General features: G+C 33.7%; 2 protein-coding genes across 3 annotated transcripts in view; both read right to left on the bottom strand.

Annotated features, from left to right (window-relative positions):
* LOC106621527 (titin homolog) overlaps nucleotides 1-7993 on the bottom strand; it is a 73201-nt gene extending 65208 nt beyond the window's left edge. Inside the window, exon 1 of the mRNA XM_070110601.1 lies at nucleotides 7836-7993. The gene's annotated coding sequence lies outside the window, so the exon portion shown is untranslated. The remainder of the gene's footprint in view (nucleotides 1-7835) is intronic.
* The window catches only part of Pfrx (6-phosphofructo-2-kinase/fructose-2,6-biphosphatase), a 41082-nt gene extending 31532 nt beyond the window's left edge, over nucleotides 1-9550 (bottom strand). The window contains exon 1 of one of the 2 annotated variants that reach the window (XM_070110602.1): nucleotides 8710-9550. The gene's annotated coding sequence lies outside the window, so the exon portion shown is untranslated. The remainder of the gene's footprint in view (nucleotides 1-8709) is intronic. The other variant, XM_070110603.1, reaches the window with a different exon arrangement.
* Between the last annotated feature and the right edge of the window lie 3021 nt (nucleotides 9551-12571).

Genomic DNA, 12571 nt, shown 5'->3' with positions numbered 1-12571 from the left:
GGCTGTTCCTCACTTAGCGCCTTCATCTGCTGGGATGAGATTACCTTCCCTCTGCCAACTCCTTCTGCTGACATTTTTCTATAGGGCGCTGCTACTATTTTGAACACAGCTGTACATCCGTTACCGCAACTAAACATGGAGGTCCTCCAGATCAAGATATATATAGATATAGCCTCGGGAAACTTATAGTTTTCGAGATATTTTCGTTTAAAGTTGAAAATTTTAACTATTTATAGTATGTATTTTTTCGAATTAAAATGAATTATACACTTATATTTTTCAATTTTATGTCCACTAACACTTCACTAATTCGTTTTTACACACTTATTTTATATTACATGAGCAAAAATAGCTTTATTTCAATACTTAAATTATTCTTCAATTCTATTAAGTTTAACAATAACAAAAGGGTTGTAAATGTCAAATATCCAATGTTGCCATACTAATATATTTCGCAAACGAAGAAAAATAAAATAAAAAGAGATTATACCCAAATACAGAAATCATAATCGTTGATGGACACTAATAAATCTTTTAGTTTCCTTCACTTAATAAACCCCGATGTTGGATTGACCAGAATTATTTTTTAGAAGCGCGGCCGAAGGTTTCCAACGCTTAAAGAAGTCCTGCGCCAAAAAACCTTGGTGCACCCCGATATTGGATCGACCAGGGATATTTTTTTGAAGCGCGGCCGTAGCCGGCCAACACAAAAAGGAGTTCTACAAGAAAAAGTAACATTGTCATAAAGGGTATAACATAATCCTTAACATCAATGCTCTCTCTATTATATTTCATTTTTTGGGTACTATCTGTTTTCATTTCTTTCAGTTCATTTACAAAAGATGCCGATAAGGTAAAACTGGTTATTTGACATTTTGCAACCCTTTTGTTATTGTCAGACTTAATAGAATTGAACAATGATTTAAATATTAAATTAAAGCTATTCTTGCGCTATATAATGTACAAACGAATTAGTGAAGTGTTAGTGAATATAAAAATGAAAAAAATAAGGCGATAATAGGGAAAACTTTAGTTTAGCATCCCACGATTTCAGGGTTAAGAGGGGTATGGTTGGATAGAGGACATTCTCCAGATCACGATATATATAATTATTGCCGCCGGAAACTTATAGTTTTCGAGATATTTGCATTTTAAGTTGAAAATTTCACAAATTTTATTTTACAGTTTCTCGATTTATGGTTAACTCATCTTTTATATTATGCACTTATTATACACCAATACTTCCCTACAATGTTTCTACATATTTATTTTATATTATTAAATATTTAATATTTGCTTTAAATAAGCATTTTATTTTTACACAATTTTCGTTATATGAACAATAACAAATGGGTTCCATGTTGTCAGATAATAAGTGTTGCCATATCCAAACGAATGAAAGCAATCAAAATAAATAAAAAAACCCCAATTACCTTCTACAAAATATTATGAACTAAATTTTCCATTTTAATTAAAGAAAAAGGTTTTATGGCTTAAACATGTGTTTTATTGCATGTGATAATTTCACTAATGGATCATGATGCTGATTTGCTATATTTTTACGCCATATGTATTCATAAATAAAATTTTCAAAATCGTCACTGTTATTATAATTATCCTTAATAAAAATTGAGGTTTAAAAAGAGTGATATACCCTCTTTAACATTACTCTTTTTTTGTTTACATGTCTTATTTGCACTGGCGGCCTTCGGCCGCGCTTCAAAAACATAACCCTGGTCGGTCCAACACCGGGGTCTTCATAATTTAATCGCGTCAAATTCCTTTCTGCACTGGCGGCCTTCGGCCGCGCTTCAAAACAATAACCCTGGTCGGTCCAACACCGGGGTGTTTATAATTCAATCGCGGCAAGCTTCTTTCTACATTGGCGGCCTTCGGCTGCGCTTCAAAAAAATAACCTTGGCCGGTCAAACATCGGGGTGTTAATAAATCAATCGCGTCAAACTCCTTTCTGCACTGGCGACCTTCGGCCGATTTCAAAAAAATAACCCTGGTCGGGCCAACACCGGGAGGAAATCACCCTTCATATCACAACATATATTCTCCAGGATTTACTGCCATGCCTCGTGAACGGTGCTCCATAATTCTCTTGTGTTTGATGATCTACGATCAGCAATATGTTTTAAAATATCTGATCATACTACGACTTTGTTTCTCTAGATGACGCTTTGGGATCTTTTTTAGGCGGCTGGAGTATGCGTTGATTGACTTCTATACTAATTTTGCTTTTTCGTTCACGTGTCTCGAATGATTTTTGTAGGACAGGTCATTAGCCATCATTGGATCAGGGCAACCGTTTTAATTTCTTGGGTCGGTTTAAGAATAGTCATAGAATTTCGGGGATAAAATGGCTATGGGCGGATCCTCCAGATAAAGAACATATATATAGATATAGCCGCGGGAAACTTAAAGATTTAAAATGTATTTTACACTTATATTTTTCACTTTTATATCCACTAACACTTCACTAATTCGTTTTTACACATTTATTTTACATTATATAGTGCAAAAATAGCATAAAATCAATATTTAAATTAAAGTTCAATTCCATGAATCACACAATAACAATAGTAAAATGAACAAGTAAGGAAGGGCTAAGTTCGGATGTAACCGAACATTTTATACTCTCGCAAAGTCAAATAGTATACTCGTTTGAGATTTCTTTGTGGATTGGCTGATATTTTCGGTAGAAGGTCAACTATAGGCACTGGGGTCCACATATTTAGTACTTAGGGGCTTAAACAGTTTTGGTTCGATTTAGACAATTTTTGGCCACAAGGTGGCATACTTTAATCGCATTATTCACGCAAAGTTTTATCCCGATACAGTCATTGTTGCCTGATTTGCATAGTGGAAAGTGAAATAATCAGATGGAATTTAAAATGGTGTTATATGGAAAGTAGGCGTGGTTGTAGTCCGATTTCGCCCATTTTTGCACTGTGACATAGAAACATGAAAAGAACGTTATGCACCGAATTTGGTTGAAATCGGTTAAGCAGATCTCAAGATATGGGTTTTCACCTAAAAGTGGGCTGTGCCACGCCCACTGTCTAATTTTGAACGCGGTTCCTATAAAGTCATCTCATACCATCCCAGAGATAAAATTTAATGACTCTGGCGTGTTTAGTGCTTGATTTATCGCGCTTTTAGTAGTTTTTAACAGTACCGTTATATGGGGAGTGGGCGGAGTTGCCACCCGATTTCAACTATTTTCACACCGTCAATAGAAGTGCTAAAAATATTTGCTTCCAGTGAATTTTGTTATTATAGCATTAGCGGTTTAGGAGATATGCACATTAAACCTATTAGAGGCGGGACCACGCCCACTTTTTTAAAAAAAATTTTAACTGCAGATGCCCCTCCCTAATGTGATCCTGTGTACCAAATAACAGTCTTGTATCTTATTGCGGAGCTTAGTTATGGCAAGTTATTTGTTTTTGATTAATGGCGTTTTGTGGGCGTGGCAGTGGTCCGATTACGCCCATCTGCAATACCAACCGTCTCACGGTACCATGAAACATGTCTACCAAGTTTCATAAAGATATCTCAATTTTTACTCAAGTTAGAGCTTGCACGGACGGACGGACAGACGGACGGACAGACGGACGGACGGACAGACAGTCACCCGGATTTCAACTCGTCTCTTCATCCTGATCATTTATATATATATAACCCTATATCTAACTCGATTAGTTTTAGGTGATACAAACAACCGTTAGGTGAACAAAACTATTATACTCTGTAGCAACAGGTTGCGAGAGTATAAAAAAAACCAGTGGTACCAAACTAATATCAAATATTTTTCTAGATAGATAGATAGATTAGATTAGACTCATCTAGCCCCAGCATGTTGATAAACTACAATATTCTGCTGGGTGCTAGTGAAGCGATGCGATCCCTGTTTGGAAACATGGATCCCATGGCCTTAATTCTGCGACTGCAGGCTGCTGTGCAGTCCACTAGCAGGTGTTCTGGGGTTTCCGGCTAAATGTCACAGAACCGGCAGTTTGCAGAAGAGGCTATGCCCATGTTGAATAGGTGCTTATTGAGCCTGCAATGGCCGGTGTAGATAGAACGCGACAGCAGCCGGAATTTGTTTCTCGGGAGATTGATTACGACTTTAAACCGTCTGAGGTCGTAACCCCCCATTAGCAACCTGGCATGGCGCATGCCTTGGAGTTGTTGCCAATGTCTCTCCATGCCTGCTCTTTCTTCCATACGGAGCAGCTCTTTAATGGTATGTGGACCAACGGCTACGCATGGTTCTGGTCTTACCATTTTTGTGGAGGCTGCAGAGCGCACCAACTCGTCAGCCAATTCATTCCCAGCTATACCCATGTGACCTGACACCCAAATAAGGGGCATTCGGTTGTTGTTTGATAGGCTGTTTAGTCGTCCTATGCACTCATGCACCAAAAGCGATCTGACCTCATAGGCAGAGATCGCTTTTAGTGCCGCCTGACTATCGCTGAGTATGGCGATAGTTGCGTTGGAGGTTTATCTCTACACACCGACTTATAGCACAGACTTCCGCCTGGAAATTCCTATGGGAATGGAGAGTTTGGTGCTTGTCCCAGCGACCCCTGCACCAATCCCCTCCGACGATTTCGAATCGTCGGTGTACCACTTGATAGTGCTTTCCCTTAGCAGCATGTTCAGCGATGAATCATTCCATTTCGCCTTGCTGCCAAGGGTAACTTTAAACTTCTTAGTGAAGCTTACTACTTTGGTAATGCTGTCCTTTGGGAGAAGGGCTAGTGGCTGTTCCTCACTTAGCGCCTTCATCTGCTGGGATGAGATTACCTTCCCTCTGCCAACTCCTTCTGCTGACATTTTTCTATAGGGCGCTGATACTATTTTGAACACAGCTGTACATCCGTTACCGCAACTAAACATGGAGGTCTCCAGATCAAGATATATATAGATATAGCCTCGGGAAACTTATAGTTTTCGAGATATTTTCGTTTAAAGTTGAAAATTTTAACTATTTATAGTATGTATTTTTTCGAATTAAAATGAATTATACACTTATATTTTTCAATTTTACGTCCACTAACACTTCACTAATTCGTTTTTACACATTTATTTTATATTACATGAGCAAAAATAGCTTTATTTCAATACTTAAATTATTCTTCAATTCTATTAAGTTTAACAATAACAAAAGGGTTGTAAATGTCAAATATCCAATGTTGCCATACTAATATATTTCGCAAACGAAGAAAAATAAAATAAAAAGAGATTATACCCAAATACAGAAATCATAATCGTTGATGGACACTAATAAATCTTTTAGTTTCCTTCACTTAATAAACCCCGATGTTGGATTGACCAGAATTATTTTTTAGAAGCGCGGCCGAAGGTTTCCAACGCTTAAAGAAGTCCTGCGCAAAAAAACCTTGGTGCACCCCGATATTGGATCGACCAGGGATATTTTTTTGAAGCGCGGCCGTAGCCGGCCAACACAAAAAGGAGTTCTACAAGAAAAAGTAACATTGTCATAAAGGGTATAACATAATCCTTAACATCAATGCTCTCTCTATTATATTTCATTTTTTGGGTACTATCTGTTTTCATTTCTTTCAGTTCATTTACAAAAGATGCCGATAAGGTAAAACTGGTTATTTGACATTTTGCAACCCTTTTGTTATTGTCAGACTTAATAGAATTGAACAATGATTTAAATATTAAATTAAAGCTATTCTTGCGCTATATAATGTACAAACAAAATAAGTGAAGTGTTAGTGGATATAAAAATGAAAAATATAAGGCGATAATAGGGAAAACTTTAGTTTAGCATCCCACGATTTCAGGGTTAAGAGGGGTATGGTTGGATAGAGGACTTCTCCAGATCACGATATATATAATTATTGCCGCCGGAAACTTATAGTTTTCGAGATATTTGCATTTTAAGTTGAAAATTTCACAAATTTTATTTTACAGTTTCTCGATTTATGGTTAACTTATCTTTTATATTATGCACTTATTATACACCAATACTTCCCTACAATGTTTCTACATATTTATTTTATATTATTAAATATTTAAATATTTGCTTTAAATAAGCATTTTATTTTTACACAATTTTCGTTATATGAACAATAACAAATGGGTTCCATGTTGTCAGATAATAAGTGTTGCCATATCCAAACGAATGAAAGCAATCAAAATAAATTAAAAAAAACCCAATTACCTTCTACAAAATATTATGAACTAAATTTTCCATTTTAATTAAAGAAAAAGGTTTTATGGCTTAAACATGTGTTTTATTGCATGTGATAATTTCACTAATGGATCATGATGCTGATTTGCTATATTTTTACGCCATATGTATTCATAAATAAAATTTTCAAAATCGTCAGTTATTATAATTATCCTTAATAAAAATTGAGGTTTAAAAAGAGTGATATACCCTCTTTAACATTACTCTTTTTTTGTTTACATGTCTTATTTGCACTGGCGGCCTTCGGCCGCGCTTCAAAAACATAACCCTGGTCGGTCCAACACCGGGGTCTTCATAATTTAATCGCGTCAAATTCCTTTCTGCACTGGCGGCCTTCGGCCGCGCTTCAAAACAATAACCCTGGTCGGTCCAACACCGGGGTGTTCATAATTCAATCGCGGCAAGCTTCTTTCTACATTGGCGGCCTTCGGCTGCGCTTCAAAAAAATAACCTTGGCCGGTCAAACATCGGGGTGTTAATAAATCAATCGCGTCAAACTCCTTTCTGCACTGGCGACCTTCGGCCGATTTCAAAAAAATAACCCTGGTCGGGCCAACACCGGGGTGTTCATAATTCAATCGCGTCAAACTTCTTTCCGCACTGGCGGCCTTCGGCCGCGCTTCAAGAAACTAACCCTGGCCAATCCAATATCATAATTTATCAATAGAAGGGAATGAACAAAATTATAGTTCATGAATTTGGGGTATAATTCTCTTTTATTGATCATTTTAATTCGCTTTCATAATATAAATATGTATATATATATATGATATGTCAACACTTGTAAGCTGTCAACATGGAACCCATTTGTTATTGTACATATAACGAAAATTGTGTAAAAATTAAATGCTTATTTAGCAAATACTTAAATATTTAATATAAAATAAATATGTAGAAAGATTAAAGTAAAGTGTTAGTGTATAATGATTGCATAATATAAAAGAAAAGTTAACCGTAAATCGAGAAATTGTAACATAAAATTTGTGAAATTATATTCGTGATCTGGAGAATCTCCTCTATCCAACAATACTCCTCTTAACCCTGAAATCAAAGGATGCTAAACTAAAGCCGACCCGTATAATATATTTTCAATCGAAAAATACGTACTTTAAATAGTTAAAATTTTTAACTTTTGGAAAGTTTTTTCTCACTATTTTTTTTTTATTAAAAACGTTAACTTATTTACTTTAATTATTATTTGACACCCTATATAAAACACACTGCTTTGTCGACATCAAATACAAGTTGTAAATGAATGTTGAAGTAAAGAACGATCAAAACAAAACTGTTTTTCAATTCTTGTTTTTACCACTGGTTCGCCATGATTTGCAAGCTTACAATACTTGTAGATATATTTTTGCTGTTAGGTACCGAGAAAGCAACAACTGGTCTACACGAACGAAACGTGTTCAAACACTATATACACTAAATGGGCCGGGGAAGACAGATGGTTGACTGAGTAACTGCATTACCTACACTGGATGGCATGACAAAAAACAGGAAAAACATTAACCCAAAGGAAGAACAATCACGCATGAAAATTTTTTTCTTCTGTTCAATGATGAGAAATAAAACTAAGAAAACAAAGCCTCACCTTTATTTTACATCAAAGGCTATTGCACTTTCTCTAAGCCACTCAATTTTGCTATTTTTTTATCTATATTTCAATGTAAAACTAATTTTTTTATTAATGTAAGACAAAACGTTCCTTCAACTCGAGACGAAAAATAATTCCTAATACTGAAAGGAAATGGCGAAAAGCAAAGTAAAAATCCTATTCTATCTCTTTCAAACTCTACTATTTTTTACCTTGTACAAGAAAGAGAAAAAACCTAACACAAAACTGTAGAAATTGTGAATGGGCAATCAAATCGACAGGTCAAAAAGGACAGTGATGCATTTGTATAAGTAGTCACAGCTAACATTGAATTCAGATATTTATTTCATTACAGTATACAAATTACAATATAATAGATCTACAATGCACTTTTTGCAATGTTGCTAACATTTTAAAGCTGTTACAAAAAAAAACCTTGCATTGACTGAAAGATATCTCCCAGCATTCATATATTGGATGGTAGTAATATATTTATATATATATATATATATATATATATTTTAATGAATGTACTTAATTTACTACCACCTTCATCATCTTTGACAGTTGCTCCTTATAAAACAACAATTATTTTTATTAATTGATGGAAGTGAACACTGTAACTTCAATATATCCACATTCTATATAAGTTGATGTCATGTAATAGATACACATAAAGTTAAAGAGATCCAGTGACTTCTTCAAATGATATGCATATTAATCTTAGTGAACAAATCAAATATATTTCGAAGGAATTCATAAAATAATTTGTGTATTAAATTATATAAATTATAGAATTCTATTTTCGCCTTTTAAAACGCCATTTATATCAAAAGTTGCAATACTGTCAATTGTCAATATTTGAACTTACCACAAGCAATTAAATATTTAAATTCTACCGCTGACGAAACATCTCTATTTTAAACAACTGTAGTGGGGTTTACTCAATATTAGAACGCATCGCTTTCATAGTTCTCATTCACAATAAACTTCAATACTGCACTAGTCTTATTATATGAGCATACAAAGAAATTTCGTTTACTTAATTTTTCACTATGTATGTACACAACTCACTTTTCAATTACTTCACTTTAATAAATTTTTTGATCTCAATAAAATTAGTAAACTGCATAATCTCCAAATGTGCTTGTCAACACAAGGCTTATTTGCACTTATCAAACACAATAGAACGTACTACAGATTCAACTCGAGCACTTCTTTTCTTTGGAGATTCATTCATTTCACAAAAACAATCAAATGAAAACTTGCTGCTGACATGAATTTAGTTAACTGCATTTACAAATCTTATATTTGTTTATTAATCAACGCCAACTACGTTTACTTCTATTGTCTTTAGACAATAATCATTTCAACGATATTTTTCAATCACATTTGCCGATTTCCAATGTAAATTATAGGAGATATTAATGTCTTTACATTGTGAAAATTTGTTGACGACCAACACGAAATACGAAACTTTTCTATACTAGAGCAGTGCTGTCAAAACGCGTTCATCGGCTCAACGACCCGCCAGGAGAGAAATAACAATGTGCATAAGCAGGACAGCACTTCAACCGCCCACTCGTTGATGTCGATGCATTTCGTATTCGGTAGATTTTCGGGCTATCAATGTTGCCTATGTAATAAATACTGATGATCATATAATACGAACAAATAAAGTGATTATTTCCACAACAGTTGTCAATTTATGCATTCCGAGATAATAAATACTCTTTTAGGGAACTGTTTGTAATTTTTTAGTCAATGAAACTAATGCAAGACAGTTATGTACTTAATTTACCGCTTTTTCTAATTGTATTCTGCTGATGAAAGGGACAACTAATATTTTCTTTTTAAGTTTGGAGACCTTTAATTTCATAAATGAAATGTTACCACATCCAAGCTAACTATTGTGAACATTTATTTTAAAACCAGATGTGTAAAAAAAAACTTGACTTATTTACTATAATAATTGTTCATAAAATATATGTACAAAGGATTACAGTAGGGCTTTAAAATAAAAAAACTACACAACCAGAGGCAGAATATGAATATGAAGAACTATTAAATTATTCACGATATAAAACTCCTATTTACATGCATACATATAAACAGTCAAACCTGAGTAAGAGAGAACTGGGTAAGCGAGTCTCTATAAGTGAGAATAATTCTCAGGTCCCGAATTTTGACCACTCAAAAACCTCTATGAGTGAGAAACCAAAACCTCCATAAGTGACAGTCGTTTTTCCCACTCTGACCTCTATAACTGAGAACCTCTTTTGTATTTACCTCTATAAGCTACAATTTTCCTATTTATGTCTCATTCTTTTTTTCACGAATCAGGAACTATGTTGTTTTCTTTTAATTCAAAGATATAATATTTAACTGTATTAACTTAATTATCATGCTCACTGCAGTTCATAAATATTATTTAACACGAACAGTACAACTCTTACAACAACTTATAATACGAAATACGAAAAATCAACGTGTTGTCGTTTTAGTGAGAAACCTCTATAAGCGAGAAAAAAATCATGATCCCTTGAACTCTCTCTTAACCAGGTTTGACTGTATATATATATTTAATATTGGAAAAACTACACGTACAATTAAAAAATAATAAAGACAGGGTTGCATAAAATTAAAACAACAAAACATTTCTAGTAAGGCTGTGTGCTGAACGGTAACATTTTTATCTGTGTTGAGTTGGGGTGAAAAAAGTTACTATGGTGTAACCATTGCTGTGCAAAATGGAAAATGAAATTTTGACATTTGAAATTTAAGCCAAATGCAGTTGTGTCGTTTGAATTTTCGTCTTAGTGAATAAATTGTTAAATATATTCGCAAAATGAATAAAATTAAAAGTAAAAACTTTGCTTTGCTAATTACAATATTAATGAGACTATTAAAATGCATTAATTTGAAGATTTGATATTAATTGAGAATTTTAGATTTTTTTTTTAAATGAAAAATCGATGCGCATATCTATTTAGATTTGTGTTTTCAATTTCAATGATATGACAGAATTTATAATTATGAAAAACCTTATGAATTAAAAAGGAGGATTACAGGCAAAAACCCAAGAATTCATAATAAAATAAACATTTAGTAGGCTATTTTTCTAACTTATGTACCATATGTACGTTGTGTAAGCAATATGCTTGTTGAACAAAGGATAGTAATAAAACTATAGCTAAAGCGTCAGCGTTCCCACGCTTAAATATCGTGAAGGAGTTAAGTTCAATCCGAATACGAGCATTTACATTCGAATTATGAAACTCCTGAAATTGATTAATTTTATTAATTAGAATCCTAGCAGATTTCAATTCAGTTACTTAAATAGCATATTTTACTTACTGATATAATTAAAATACTTCTGGAAAATATGTTAAGGTTGCGTTAAACGTTTAACAAGCAGTGGTTAAGGTGAACAAAGGCAAGGTTGCGTTGAGCGTTTAACGCCCCTGGTAATGGAAGGAGCAAGAGCTACACAGCAAGTGTTGATGGCTTATAGCACAAACTGTCACCGACATTCCTCCTTTCCGTACTCACCGCCCGTATCAAACCAAATTTGTCAAAAGTTATGCCCGTAGTTGCAACGCAGAAATCAGTTGTTCTCTTTTGTTTTCATTTTACCAATGTTGTTATTGTTCTATTTGTAAACACGATTTCTCACACATTTAGTTTTTTAGTTATAATTTTTCATAATGTAAAATCTCAAAACTAAAATCCAACTATTAAAAATAGTTTAAATTTATAAATAAGTGTATTCGACTGAGTTATTTTAAGAATATTTCAAATAAATTCAAGTTGCAAGAGATTGCTCTCTCAGTCTCAGCTCACTCGTTTCTACGGAAAAAATTCCAATTTTTGCGGATATCCTACCATACGGTCTGTTGAAGTGGAAGGTAGAAGCAATGCTGACTGTTCATTTATATTGCGCTCTCATAAAATAGGTCGTATCAGCTGATTCGGTCCACGGTTTTGCGTCAGTGACTGTTTGTGCCATTAGTGTAATTGTGTGTAGTTTTGTAATAAATTCAGTTTTAGAATCAGTATGTTAATTTTAATACTTAGTTTGATATTTCATACGAAATATTTCGGAGTGTAATGATAGTGTGTGGTGATTTTGTGATTTGAATAGTAGTAATTAAAATGAGTGAAAAGGAGGCTAAATGAGACGCAGTGGAGTCGAGATTATGTGAAGGTACGTTACTGTTGATTCGGGAATTGTTTATTACGTGTTTAAATTTACATAATCGCAGAAAACATATTTTCATTCTCCACAATAATAACAATAATTTTTCTCAAATAGAATCCAAGGACAAAAGGAGGGACCACTACTGATGCAGTTTTTGACAGAAAAATTAATAAAATAAAACTTAAATATTTCAAATATTATTTTAGCTATCATAATCCACTTTTAAATATTATTAATATGAATATAGCGCCCACTTAAAATGAGAATGAAATCGAAAAAATTTGTTTGTCGAAAAAAATTAAAATTTGTGTTTGCCAAAAATATTGTGCTAACATAACATTGATTTCAATCGTTTCATGTTTCCAATTTGCCATCATGATGGAGGGTCTTCATGCACCCTGTTTTTTTTTAAATCGAATTTACTTTGAAAACATTTAAATAAGTATGAATTTATGTGTATTTATATTTTTACGCAAATATATAATGTATGTACTAGAGCTGCAAAACAATCGATGGGATTGATATTTTTATT

Source organism: Bactrocera oleae, chromosome 5, assembly GCF_042242935.1.
Source record: "Bactrocera oleae isolate idBacOlea1 chromosome 5, idBacOlea1, whole genome shotgun sequence".
NCBI lineage: Eukaryota > Metazoa > Arthropoda > Insecta > Diptera > Tephritidae > Bactrocera > Bactrocera oleae.
Note: the sequence above shows the minus strand (reverse complement) of the source record. Positions and strands in the feature narration are given on the sequence as shown.